This window comes from Lycorma delicatula, chromosome 3 (genome assembly GCF_047948215.1).
Source record: "Lycorma delicatula isolate Av1 chromosome 3, ASM4794821v1, whole genome shotgun sequence".
Classification (NCBI taxonomy): Eukaryota; Metazoa; Arthropoda; class Insecta; order Hemiptera; family Fulgoridae; genus Lycorma; species Lycorma delicatula.
In genome coordinates, this window is record NC_134457.1 from 124,951,820 (window position 1) to 124,966,053 (window position 14,234).

The following is a 14,234-nucleotide window of genomic DNA, read 5'->3' on the forward strand; positions in this document are numbered from 1 at the left end:
AAAAAATATCCTTACAAACAAGAATAATCTACAAGCAAAATTAAAAATAGTAGAGAACCGGCATTACTAGTTTCAGTCTGTATCATTAGCTATTCAAAATAAAACTTATAATTTTTGGGAGTTTCTCTTACGTAACAAAAGATATTATTTAAGAAAATTTCATCTTTAGCATTTAACATTTTTCTCAAGAATTTTCATTACTGTTATTTGTTAAAACATATGTATTCTGACATTTAACTGCATTAATGAGTTGAATGTAAAATGAATCATGTGCTCCTTTTGTTCATAATGTATATGGTAGCGTTTCTTCATCTTTTAGGATATATTTCTTATTACCAATATAGAACTGTTTATTCCTTAATAAGTTATAAATACACTATAACAATTAAAATACACTAGCAGGCATATTTTAACTGGTAGATTCATGAATACTATTCCGGGGTTTCTATTTTTCTGCGTTTTAATTATTAATATATTTAGCCTACCAACCCAAATTCGTAACAATTTAAAAAATACTCACTAAATAAAGAGGGGCTTTTTCTATGGATCTCGATTAAAGAATCTGTACTTGTTATCTGAATACTTCCGAAACATCATTTGAATCGGTCAGTATAATTCGGATCTTTTTGCTAAATTGAATTGAAAATGACACTCTTTAAAGAGAGTTGCGTTTAAAAGAACTGCTCGAAAATCCTTTATAAATAATTAAAGCAGATCTTATTTCTAATTTCAATAACACCTACTATTTTAAATAGAAAATAAATCACAATAATTTTTACCACCTAAAATAATTATCCTTTCCATCAAGAGAAAATAAAAGTATTTGTGTAACTCACAGATTTTTCAGTCAGATATAACAAAAAAGAGGTCGTGATATCCTGTTCAAGCTCGTTAGTTTGTTAGTCAGCCAAGTTTCTAAAGCAATTGTAGCTTTGTAAAACATAGTGTAAACTCAGACTATAAAACCAAGTGTCATCAAATAAGACATGATTTCATGATCATATAATACACATTAAAATTTATGAGAAATAATAATTAATCTTAAATATCAATTTTACTATGGCTCGTCTTATACAAGTATAATTATTTATATAATTACTGTATAAATTCAAAGTAACATAGAATTTTAAACAGTTGTAATTACAAATTTAGTTCCTAGTAAAGCATTAATGCCATTTTCAAAACGATAAAACTTCAATCACATTTGAATGCATAATAATTACTACTTTTCAACATAGTTATTACAAGTAATGTAATATCTGCCATTAGATATTAATTTAAATTATGATAATATTATTTGTGTTATTGCGTACAGTGCTATAAAACTGCTTTCAAATAACATTACATTAAAGGCTATATTACTTGCAATTTATTACAGTTTGTCATAAAATCCTCTTCACAGTACTAAATGAGTAAAATGGAAAATATTATTCATTATAACTATAAAAATTACCAAAGTTTATTAAATGAATTTAAAAGGTTCCTGTTTAATGAACGTCAGAACGTATAAAATACGTATATAAATCATAGTTGAAACTGATTTTATCTTCGCTAAGTGTGTATAATTATGCATTCCATAATTCCAAATTTTCAGAGTTGAATTTATATGAAAAGTGTTATAAAAAAAATATTTTCTTTAAAGATTAAATACATAATTGGATGATTCTATTTGCAAGACTTGTGAAAATCAACGTACTATATTTTGTGGAACAATTTTTCAAATAATTTTCCCCACTTTAATTTACTTTCTCACCCATACTGGTTAAATAAACTTGTGAAGTATAAATAAAAGAAAAACGAATAAGAGTTATAGGACAACTTACGTAAATATTGCTTCGGCTGGAAGGTAAAAAAAACAACACACAACGTGTATAATTGTGTAGCTCGGGGAACAAATACTGATTATAGACCAAACATCGAATTTTATGTCAATTCTTGCTATTAGCATGAATTTTAAAGTGCATCCCGGTCACACTCGACCGTATTAACTCGTAAATAAAAATTTCATTTGGATTGGATTACTAATTGGTTTTTTCTGTAGATTTTTTTAAGTACCAGTTTTAGCACAGTCAGACGAATAATATTACGGTATATTTTTAAGTAGATTTCATAATAAAGCTACCTATTGTAATGGTAACCATGATTCGACTTCCGGAAAATTTCGACGTACTTCACGTTCCACATTCCCCAGACCCCAAAGCCACCGTCAGCTCAAAATTTTATATATATTTCAATTACTTGCGAACACGATAACTGCCGTAATTTTGTGCTAATCATTTTAAAATTGTTCCTTAAAAATAACTCATCCAAAAATTTCGGTCGAGTTTATTAATGGCCAAAATCGGACCATCGGGGTGGAATGGGGGGCTTTTTCAAATAAACAAAATTTCGCTATAACGTTTTTATTAATTAAATATCGAATTCGTTTAAAGTTCCTATTATTCTCTGGATAAGGGCCTAAAACTTATCTAAATGAAATTTTTAGATTTCACCAACTTCTGGCCAGAGGGTGGAAAAAATGAGGTTTTGAAGACAAAAAAACCGTATCTTCCTTAATAGCACAGTATCGAATCGGTTTAAAGTGGTCGTTAGTCCTGTAAACTAACTAAGATGTATATCTTTTAATTCCTTCGTTTTTATTCTTACTTAAATATTTCACCGCACTTTAAAATTCAGGTCGTAGCTCAGTATTTTATTAACTAATTTTTCTCTTTATAACATTTTTCTCTTCCATACCTGCCTAATATTAATTCTTTCTTTCTTAACCTAAATCTTAATCATCGTCTTTAATACTATTAGTACGGTTTGGGTTCAATTTTCTTCTCTGCATTTACTTTTGTTACCATTTGTTACTTTAATAACCTTTTTCATTACGTGTTTTTTATGTTTTCCATTCACTTATCAATCTAAATATATGAAACTATAAATACATTTTTATAGATTCTTACTTTTTTCTGAGTTTCCTCTCCTGCCTTTATTATTTCAAAAATTAAATAATTCACAAAGGTATGTATGATTTGTGACTTTTTAATGGCTAAACATCTGTTCAAATTTTAACTTTACGTTTACTTCTTTGTATCGATCTTAATCTCATACATAGGTTTTCTTCTTTTCTGTAGTTTCTAACCTTCAACCCATATTTTAATCATAACTAAACAGTGGTTAAAATACATGTGTTTGCCGTTGGATACAGTTTAGAGTTCTTAATATGGTGTGTAACTATTATATAATTTATGTAATATCTTTTCGTACATGCAATTCTCACTGGATGAATATTCCTCTTTTATGATTACTAAAGTAGTGTTTTGATCTTATAATCGCTCGCTAATACTTTTTGAAAAATTCTGAGAGCGTTATTACTTTTCAAGTTTTTTACACATTACTCTAACTTTTCTCTTCGTGTCGTTTGACTGCTGCGGCATTACCAAAATGTCTCTCTGACGTTTGTGCGATTAGATTATCTTTTCTTCATAAATATCTCTTCCGCTTCTTCATCATCAGCTGACGAGAGGGATAAAAAGATCGCTACTACTGATATTCTAGACAGGGCTTTAAATAAATTTTGACTATACTCTTGCGTACTGCATGCTAGTAATAACGTACCTTTTCTCGTATATTCTTATTTTTTATTATTCTTATTCTGTCATTTCATTTTTTTGTTAAATTTCTTCTAACTCTTCGACGAAAATCTGATTCAAATTACCTTACTTTTATTCTACCCTTTCTTATCATCAGTTTTTTATTCAACTAATATTACTTTAAACTTTTTATGATCCAAGTACCGACTCGAAAAATTTCATGATTTTTGTATTTCCTGATGGCTTTCCCCTGAACTGTTCATCCGAAGATCTTATGTGGTACTATTTTATTTCCCGAATATTTACCCAAGTGAACAAGGTTCAATAATTCTGATTAATAAAAGGAAAATTATGGTATAAATAATATTTCTTCAAAAATTAAAAATGAATTTTCCTTTCTTTCATCTGACCAGTTATCAAAGTATAAAAATAGGTTACTTTTTTAAGTTTTTTATTAAGTTAGTTTAGGTTAAGTTTTTTATTCAGGCTGCATCAACTATCATTCAGTTAGCATCTTCAGCTACTAATAAAAGGGATCGTTTTAGGAATTATCTATTTTCTGGCCTACATCCTATAATAGCGATGATCTTTTTTCGAAGGCAAGCAAATTTCAACATGAGGGATAAGTCGACTTTCTCGAGAAATACGTCAAATGACCTTAATTTGCCTGGGGCACATAATCTCTTTAACTACTTTGTGCTAATATTACATCACATATCAGGCACTACAACTGCCTGTGGACTATTTTTTTTTATATTACCTCCTAATCTTTGCCAACTTCTTCTGTCAAGGGTTGGTTAATGAGCCTGTTCCGGTATCCATCTTCCCAAAGATCTCCAGTATCTCTTCTCCCTTCAGCAGTATATACGTATGCCCGTAAAGGCAATTTGTGGGGGACTCATCCTTTGCAAATGACTGCACCAATATCTTATGTAATTGGTTATTCTTTCGTTTATAGACAAAACTCCCAGTTGTTCCGTTGCAGTAATGTTTGCATTTCTATCACTTATGTTACAATCCAAAGTGCTTCTTAAGAACTTAATTTCAACAGTTTGAATTCTGCTATCATCTCGTTTTAAGTTGGTCCAGGTTTTGCTTGCAAGCAGAAGAGTTGTAACCGCCCACGCGTTATTAAACTTTATACGCCTTTCTATCCTTACTTTATTACTTAATGTGCGGTAGGCGGTAGACTGTTTCACAAATATTTTGAAATTTAGCAACTTTCTCCTTAATGTCATTACCCTCTCCATATGAAATTTCACATACCAAATACTTGTAATGTCTAACCTGCTGTATAATCTGATTGTTGATCACGTCTTTCTAAAAGGCCATTTTTCTGCAAAAGGTCTGTGTTTTAGTTTTTTTTTTTTATAGTAAGATTGTAATTTGCAGAAACTTTCTGTAGAGTAAATATTGCTTTTTGTAATCCATCTTCACTTTCTTAACTATTACTGTATCATCAGGATAAAACTATAATTCTCATCGTCATCTAACTTAATTCCTGAATAAAGGTTAATTTTTCCGTGTTCATAAATGTCATTGTACATATTTAAAATAGTTGGTAATGTACAACACCCTTGTCTAACTCCTTTATTTGTTAAAAATCATTTTAACATTTCCTATTTTCTTTCCTTTCAATTCCAAAACTAATGATAATTATACAACACACTGAAAATTCCTTCACATTTTCTTAAATTTATTTTATTATTTATATATCATTATCATTACCTTCCTTATAAAACGGTTACGAACATACAAACTTGTAAATTATTTGATCCGAAAATATTTACTTAATGACTTTAAAATCTATTTAAAAATGAATAAACTGATAAGTATTAGAAAATTAAAGTCTGTACGAGTGTAATATTAGTGGAAAAGAGCTGATAGCACAATCGTAGGACATTCTTGTCACGTGTCTAAAGCCGCGTTTCTGGAAAGCCCTACAACTGTGAGTTTCTTATGCACGGATTACACACACAACTTAATTTAAAATATTTATCATTTTATTTAAATATAATATTTTTTCGTTCATTTAATTTAATGATTCTAATTAAAGCGCGCGCGCATACCGTATTTATTCGCGCGGGTGATTTTACTAGATGTGATTGGCGGTACTAACTAAACTAATGTAATTTTACAATTTATATTGAACAAATTTCAGCTGTACGGTCGGCAGACTGATATAGCTGTCAGCACATCAGGTACAAAATTAACCGGCGATCGAGTTCGAGACCCAGCCAAACCGTGTTACTTTTTTAAACAAAAAATTATTCATTTATCTAATTTTACCGCTCGCATATGACGTCACAACATAGCAGTAGTTTAGAGAATATTTTTGGGTATGCGATTTTGCAAAACTTTTTTTTGCATATATTGTTATTTTTTAATTAACAAATATGCCTAAGAAAAAACTATAACCTTAATTAGGCGAAATCTCGAGGAGAAAATGATGGTGACCTTGTTCTACAGCCTTATCCCCTTGATCTTTTAAGTTGAAAATTTAATGGTATCAATGCCCTATATATAGAAGTAAACGTTTGGTCAAGATCGGTCCAGTAGTTCTGGAGATATATAAGCTGATTTCGAGACCAATACCGAACTCACGTACATAGAACATTAACATCCGAGAAATTTCCGTTTTTTTGGTTCCTTAGATGTCAAACTTCAAGATCCGGTGAAAACCGCATATTCCCAAATTAGACTGATTACAATACTTTCCCTTCTAAAGCTCTGATACAACGCTATTTAGCCGGGAAAGTAAAAAGGTAAAATACTGAAATGACAACTAAATATAAATTTAAAAGTATTATTTAGGAACATTTTGTTTATAAAAAGTATAACCGGTTTAATTGCAGTTCGACTAAAACTAGAACATAACATATATATGGGAGAAAAGGGAACCTATCATAAGAAGGATAAAAGACAACTGAAACATTATCATATAGAAATCATTATACTTGTTGACAATTTAAAATCAGGTAAAAATTTAGGACTTTCGTTATAGTAATCAATTAAAATAAGCAATATAATTTTCATTATAGACTAAGGTTAGCGATCAACAAGAAAAGTAAAATATAAGATTCGTTTTTACTTTTATATATATTTGCTCAAAGAATCTTAAAATGTGTAAAAATACTGGATTCCTTTATGATTAAGAGCTTACTTGCAAAGGTCAGGACAAGTCCTTCGGCTAAAGTAGAGAAAAAAACTGTAAATAAGACAGCTTGTTGAATAATAATCTGAAATATGCCCCTCTTCACCAGAACCGTATAAACTTTAAATGTTGGAATATAAAATTTATGTGACTGAAGAAATTCCATAAAGATGTAGAAGAGTTTAATAATTAGTTATTTTCTCCTGCTTTTTTGGAGAAAATAATTGTAGACGCTATCTCGAAATCATTTTAATTCCATAGTTAAAAATATTTTCTAGCATAGTTTACAAAAAATATTTCAGGAAAGAAAGATTTTAGGAAAGAATATTTCTACAATAATCATGCAGGAGTGATAAGGGGAAAAAATGAAGAAAAACAGCTTGGATTTAAGGTGTGAGACAAGATTGTGTAATCTATTACTATTAGTATTTAATAATTGTACGAAAAAGCAGTAATAGAATTGAAATAAAAATTTGAAAGTGGTAATACCAACCTAAATGAATAAATAAAAAGGCTGGGGTCCGGTGATAAAATTCGTTCTTTTGGTAGAAATTAAAACTGCGTTACAAGATTTTTTTTTTGTAAATGACAGAATCATTAAAATCTCCACTAGAGAAAAAGGTTATGAAATAAGAGAGGAAAAAGGACAGTAATGAAATAAATATAAAAATAGGGAAATATAATATAACAAAAACGGGAGAAAGTTTTCATCTACGTAGTAGAATTAGACAGGATGAACGAAAAAAGGTAGAGATCGAATAAAGACTAACAAATCAAAAAGAGCTTTCAAGTAAAAAAAAAAAATCTGCTACTATCAAGCACAATTATTAGAATTATAAAAAAAATCTTTAAAATATTTGTGCGATATATAACGCTTTATTGTAGTGAAACATCAACATCAGGGAAAACAGAAAAAACTGTTCTTCAAATGTAGTTTTTTTAGAGATGTTGAAAATTAGGTGGTCGGTAAGGTACAAATGAAGAAATTTGTGACAAGGTCTAAGAGGTGAACTTGATTAGATATAGTGTATCAAGATTTTAATTTGGTTGGTTATTGCGGGAGTATAGAATTAAAAACTTCTAGATGTTGACATTGTCTGGAATATATAAAACAGATAATTGAGATTGTAGAATATAATAATTATGGTGAGGATAAAGATTAGCACAAACTGAAAGAATTATGATTAGTATCAAATCACTTAAATTATAATGATCTAAAAAATAAACAAAAATTTTAGACTGTTTTAAAATTAACAGTAATATCGAGGAGACACATAATAATCTGATTCAACAAAATTAATTGAAAAACAGATATAATATAAAACCGTTCTGATTTAAAATTCAGGGAATTATTTCAAATTAATAGTTAATTCACGACCCAAGTTAGCAAATTGGTTTATTTATTTTGTTAAAACTGGAATATTGATGAAATTATCTAATTCTGTATAATATTTTAATGAACTAATAATGAAATGAAAATGCGATTATTAAATACTTGTAATATGATCAGCGCATAATAAATTCTAGTAGTAAAAATATTTATTTTAATACAATTTACAAAACCTTCCATTTATTAAATATTTATCAACACAATAGATTTCATTACGTGCAATCAAAATATCTGTAATATATCTTTTTGATGAGTTTTGTTTTAAAGACAAGATTTTTTTTTGTCTTCAGTCATTTGACTGGTGTGTTGTAGCTCTTAAAGATTCCCTATCTAGTACCAGTCACTTCATCATTTCAGTACACCCCTACATCCTACATCCCTAACAATTTGTTTTACATATTCCAAACGCTGCCTGCCTGCACAATTTTTCTTTCGAAACGCTTCTTTCTTCATCAATTTGCCGCAACACCTCTTCATTTGTCATTTCATCCACCCATTTGGTTTTTAACATTCTCCTGTAGCACCACATCTCAAAAGCTTCTAATCTTTTCTTAGAAAGATAAGATTAAAAAACTAATTCAGTTTTAACTGTACTACTCAGCATTTAAGAATCCAAAATTTATCCCTTTCAGAGTGGATAAGTTGAAAATTATTATTACTGTTTTCTTGTCTTTTATTTATATTCTAAACATAGAAAAATAATATCTAATTAAAAAATATTAATAACGTTTTCGTAAATTCACCCCTCTCCAAGGGTACTACGCCATATATATCGCAAAACATTGTTACCACGATATTAACTCGCCATAAAATATGTTGTTTGAACTAAAAATTTAACTTTAAAAAAAAATAATGAAAACTACTTTTTACTGAAGTGATAAAATTTAGAAATTATTTTTGCTCTAATTTTTTTTATAAGTAACAATAAAAGGTCAGTCGGTTGAAGCAATAAGCAGTTAGAATTTATACTGTTATAAAACCTTTTTATTATGATAAAATAACTGATTTAAACCTATAATCCCTTATTTAAAAGAAAACTCAATTTATAAATTAAAATCGTCAAAAAAAATTACGTATCAAATTTTATTATTTATTGGTGAGACGCTTTTATGGATTACTGTTTTAAATTTTACAGGGTTTTATTTGCAGATGGTAGGGTTGGTAATATTATAATTTTATAAACTAAAACGTATGAAAGAATAAAAGTTTAACAAGTTCATTATCCTTTGATACTTGAGATATAGTCCCGCTCAGTACATTTCCTACTATTCACTTGATATTTTCAAAAATGTAAAAGTTAATTACTCTTCCATTCAAGCCTTACATATCAAATTTTCATGATTTTAGATCAAACACGAAAAAAATTCAAACATAAAATTAGATATAACACACATAAAGAATGATATATATAAAACAATAATTTCAATATTTTTTGGAAATAGGAGATTTTATAACAATTTTATCTGGCGGGCTTGTAAAAAATAGAAGAATCCTATCTTCTGATTTACTTGATCGGAATTCCTGTTACTTTATTATTATTTTGTCAATAAAAGGAATCATGTAAATGAATCATAGGAAGTTAATCATTTAGAGAAAACTCAGATGTAGTCAGTAATATTAAAATATTTTATTGTGTAACCTGTTTAGTTCTAATCAGAATATAATATTTGATTTGATTATACATTTGACTCAATGCATATGAATTTTAAAGTATCTTTAAAAGTATTTTAGTTTTTTTTAATTATTATTATTTTAACCACAAAAATTACAATATTTTATAAAAAACAAACCAAATATTAATACTTATACTCCAAATTTCAGATTTCTTATTTTAAATAAATTGGTTTCATAAGTGCGAAAAGGTTGACGCGAGTTTATTTTCATCATGGATTTAAATAAAAAATAGGTTTATATTATTATTAGTTTTCGTTACCATTCATTCATTATCTTCCATATAAATATACTGTCAATAAAATAGAGATGATTTTGTTTTTTTTACGAAGTATTCATATTAATTTCCAATCGGTATAGTAGAACTCACTATTTTCATATAACAGCCATCCTCTACTAGTATATACAAAAGAATACTTCTTATAATGACAGTACTTTGTCAGTATCATAAAATAATTACTGATTAATATGAGAATTTGATTCAAATATTCTACAGTCATTTAAAAAAACTCTAATCAAATAAAGGATTTTTATTTAACGGTGAATAAAATATTAATTTTCTTGTTGGAACTTTGAATATGATTAAAGTATTTGGAAAGAAATTCTTTCCAGATAAATTAGAAACTTTTTATTTTTAACGGTTCCATAAGTAGTTAATACAACAATGAATCGAAATGGTGTTTTTTCTAACATTACGGAAACAATAATGGTCTCTGACTATCCGTACCTGCTGAAAACAGACAATATCCAAACTGTTCAAAATAAGCTGAATGTTTCCATAGAATGCGATTATTAGTAATAGGTCAACAAACAATTTTTTCTTGTTTCATAAATGTGTGGTTATTTTTGGTGTGTTTTAATAAATAATATACAGCTTAATTGCAGATTTAAACGAGGTTGATACCAGAAAAGAATTCAGTAAATGATTTTCTTTTTTTGTTATTAAGTATGAAAAAAAAACTAGTGTCCATTTTATTTTTATTAGATAACAAATTAATTGCTTAATATATAATAATAATAATAATAATATATAATAATTTAGACAATTCTGTTTTGTTTTTGGAGAAATGTTTTTTTGAGGAGATTTACCTAAAGATTTTGGTTATTAGGACTGTAGAACTCATTTTCAGAATATAAAAGAAAAAGAATAGATATTTAATGTATATACGTATCTTTTGTAGTGACATCGGATATAACGACATCTACGAAGTAGAATTACACTGGGTGATCGAAAGAAGATAACTTGTTTGGTTTGGTATGCTGTTAATACCAGTAATTATCGTTTATAGTGACATATCGGATATAATGACCAAAAAATTGTCTCTTGGTTGGTTTAGTAAGCTGTTAATACATTAATACAGTATATATAAATATTGTTTATAATTACATCGGTTGTAGTAACAAATCAGTTAATATGACTTATTTTTTCTACTGCAATGCAACATTTTATCGCTTATAATGGCGGACGGAAGTGACCCGTCAGTAACGTAGTATATCTACATAGTAGCTACAGAAATATTTTGACGCTTAAAATGAGTCACCTTATCGTGCGGGTACAGTATTTTATTTTACATATCCTGTGTAATTCATTTAATAGTAATTTAATTATGATTTCGCGAAAAACATTCACGAAGAGGAAAAGGCGCACATTATTTAGCGGTTAGAGAATGGTGAAACTAATGAGGACACTGCCCAAGAATTAGGGGTAGGTCATTCGACAATATCGGTGATATGGAAAAACCGTGAAAGAATTAAGAAAAAATTTTGAAACAAATTCTATGAAACAAAAAAATTAGGCCTTGTCAAAATAATGATGTAGAGCAAGCGCTGTTAAAATGCTTTAAATATCAGGGGGATAGTGATATCCCTATTAGCGGCGCTACATAGTAAACTAAGGTGAACGATTTTTCTAAAAAATTCGGTAAATCACGTAAAATAACTTCATCCTGGCTGCAACGGCTCCATCAGCTTCACGATAATGTGTCAGGGAAAATAAGGGGCAAGGTCGCAGCAGCTCCAAACGGTGTGTCAGAAAAGTGGCTAGAATCCATTTGGCCGAAATTAAAAGAGGGCTATTCTGACTCAAAAATCTATAATTCTGATGAATTTGGTCTTTTTTTTTTAAACTGACGCCAGAAAGAACCCTTCGATTTAAAGGCTAAACGTGTTTGGGGAAAGGGGAAATTATCAAAAGAAATACTAACAGTATCAATTGCTACAAATATGACTGAAACAGACAAAATCTTTCTGGTTATAGGGAAAAGTGCTAAACCCCGATGTTTTAAAAATTTTTAATCGCTTCCAGTTATGTACGAAAGTAACAAGAAAGCTTGGATGACGAGTGATATCTTTACGTCTTGGTTACAAAAATGGGACCATGAATTGAAGATTGAAAATGACAAAATACTGCTGCTCATTGACAACTGTCTGGCTCATCCACACGTTGAAAATCTTTCGTGTATAAAGTTAGTATTCTTACCACCGAAAAAAGCTGCAGTGTTACAGCCCTTCTTAGATCAAGGCGTGATCAATTCTGTAAAAGTCCACTACAAAAACACCTAATTTTACAAATTATTCAGGATTTAGATCAAAAAAAGGGAACACAAGTAACTATTTTGGATGCTATAATTATGTTAGAAAGATCATGGAATGAGGTTTCTCCGCTGACTGTAAAAAAATTGCTTTCGACATGTAGAATTTTTACCACAGGCTTGCGAATTTACTGACATCGCATGCGAAGAAGAATCTTTAGCGGAATTGGACAATAGTCTGCAAAACCAATCCTTGTCAAGTGCATTGTTTGAAGATTATCAAGAGGTTGATAAAGATTTAGAAACGCATGAAACTGTTATGAGATGATAATGTAGTGGCTTCATTACTAACAGAAATAGAGGGGGGCGTAGGAAATGATAACGAAGTGACGATAGCGATCAACCAGCCAAATCTTTGAGAAGTCTTAGCGGCAATGAAAACCGTTTGCCGGTTTCTCAATTTTACAGAAGTTACTAATGAAGAAACAAAGAGTGTTTGTTTTGATTTATAAAAGAACCTTCAGAAACTGTATTACAACACGAAATGTTCGAAACAAAGCAAAATAACCGTCTTTTTGCCGAAAAAGTAATTTTTACAATTTTTCTCTATCTTCTTTTACTCTACCGTATTTGTATTTATTATTGTATGTATATTTTTTTATATTATTTTATTACGGAAATAAATTATTATTATTTTTAATGATTATTATTTTACTGTATTACAGTACTCCTGTAGATGGCATATTAAAGTAGTACCACTAAGCTACCTAAACATCGGTTATTGTGACTATCGGTTATAATGACCTAAAATTGTCGGTTCCTTGGAAGTCACTATAAACGATATTTACTGTAGATACAAACCGAAAAAAGTAGCCAAAATTAAAGAAGTTTAGTAAGGCTGGCAGTTATAACAATGTAAAAATTTACGAAAACTTACAATATCAGTATTCAAAAAATTTAGACGTTAAGTTAAAAAATAACTGTTAAAGAAAATTCACTTATTAAGGGGGTCCTCAAAAGTGGAGCTGTAGTGGGAGACTAGAGGCTATACTCAGTTCCCGACGGACCAAACCTGAGGGCCTCTGGGACTTAGTTTATGCTGGCTGCACTCCAATCGCTTAAATTAACGTTATTCGTTTGCGGGTGACTGAAGTTTGCAGATTGATATGCTGTCGTGGCATACTTGATGCATCTATGCACTAGGGTGTAGTTTAGGGCTTAAAGATGACAGGCGCGGGGTCTTCGATCTTCCGCGAGTAGGCTTTTAGCTTAGTTTCTGAGGGCAACGTGGTAGCTTTAGGTGTCAGCTGTCTTCTTCGGAAGGCAGAACTCAATACTATCTCTCGGAGTGAATTTACTGATGTAGGTGTCCCTCGTTGTATCTGCATCGGTGGCATCTCACGTGGCCGGGCTGAACACTGTAGAATGTGATCAGTTTGAGGGCAAGTAGATGTCCTCCGTTAAAGCCATTGTTGTCAAGGATCGGAGGGGGTGGTTTAGCGACCTGACACGCTACGAGGCAGGATCTTCTCTGCCCGGGGGGGGGGGGCAGATGTTAAAAAAAATTATTTTTCATTTGACACTCAAACATGATTTTTGTATTTTCAAACAGTTTTATACGCGTCTTACTGAAGCTGTTATTGAACTAAGGATATTTTAGTTGCACAATTAAATTTCATTCATTTTAGCAAAGAATATTTCGTGTTGTACATATATATTTTTACTTATTCAGTTAGTTTTTTCATTATCATTTTGAAAAGTAACAGAAATGACTACGTAATTTAGAGTACGGTTTATTAAAATAGTCTAAGATATTTAATGTTGCCTAAAAATATTTTTCATTTTTCTCTCAAAAAAGTCTCAATTTTTTCATGTGTATCCATCTAATAATAAATTCAGTGGGATTTTAA

The 14,234-nt window shown here is 29.7% G+C and overlaps 1 protein-coding gene across 4 annotated transcripts in view; it reads left to right on the plus strand.

Annotated features, from left to right (window-relative positions):
• Positions 1-14,234, plus strand: part of LOC142320974 (neurotrimin-like) — a 615,054-nt gene that overhangs the window by 541,856 nt on the left and 58,964 nt on the right. The gene's annotated exons all lie outside the window — the stretch shown is intronic.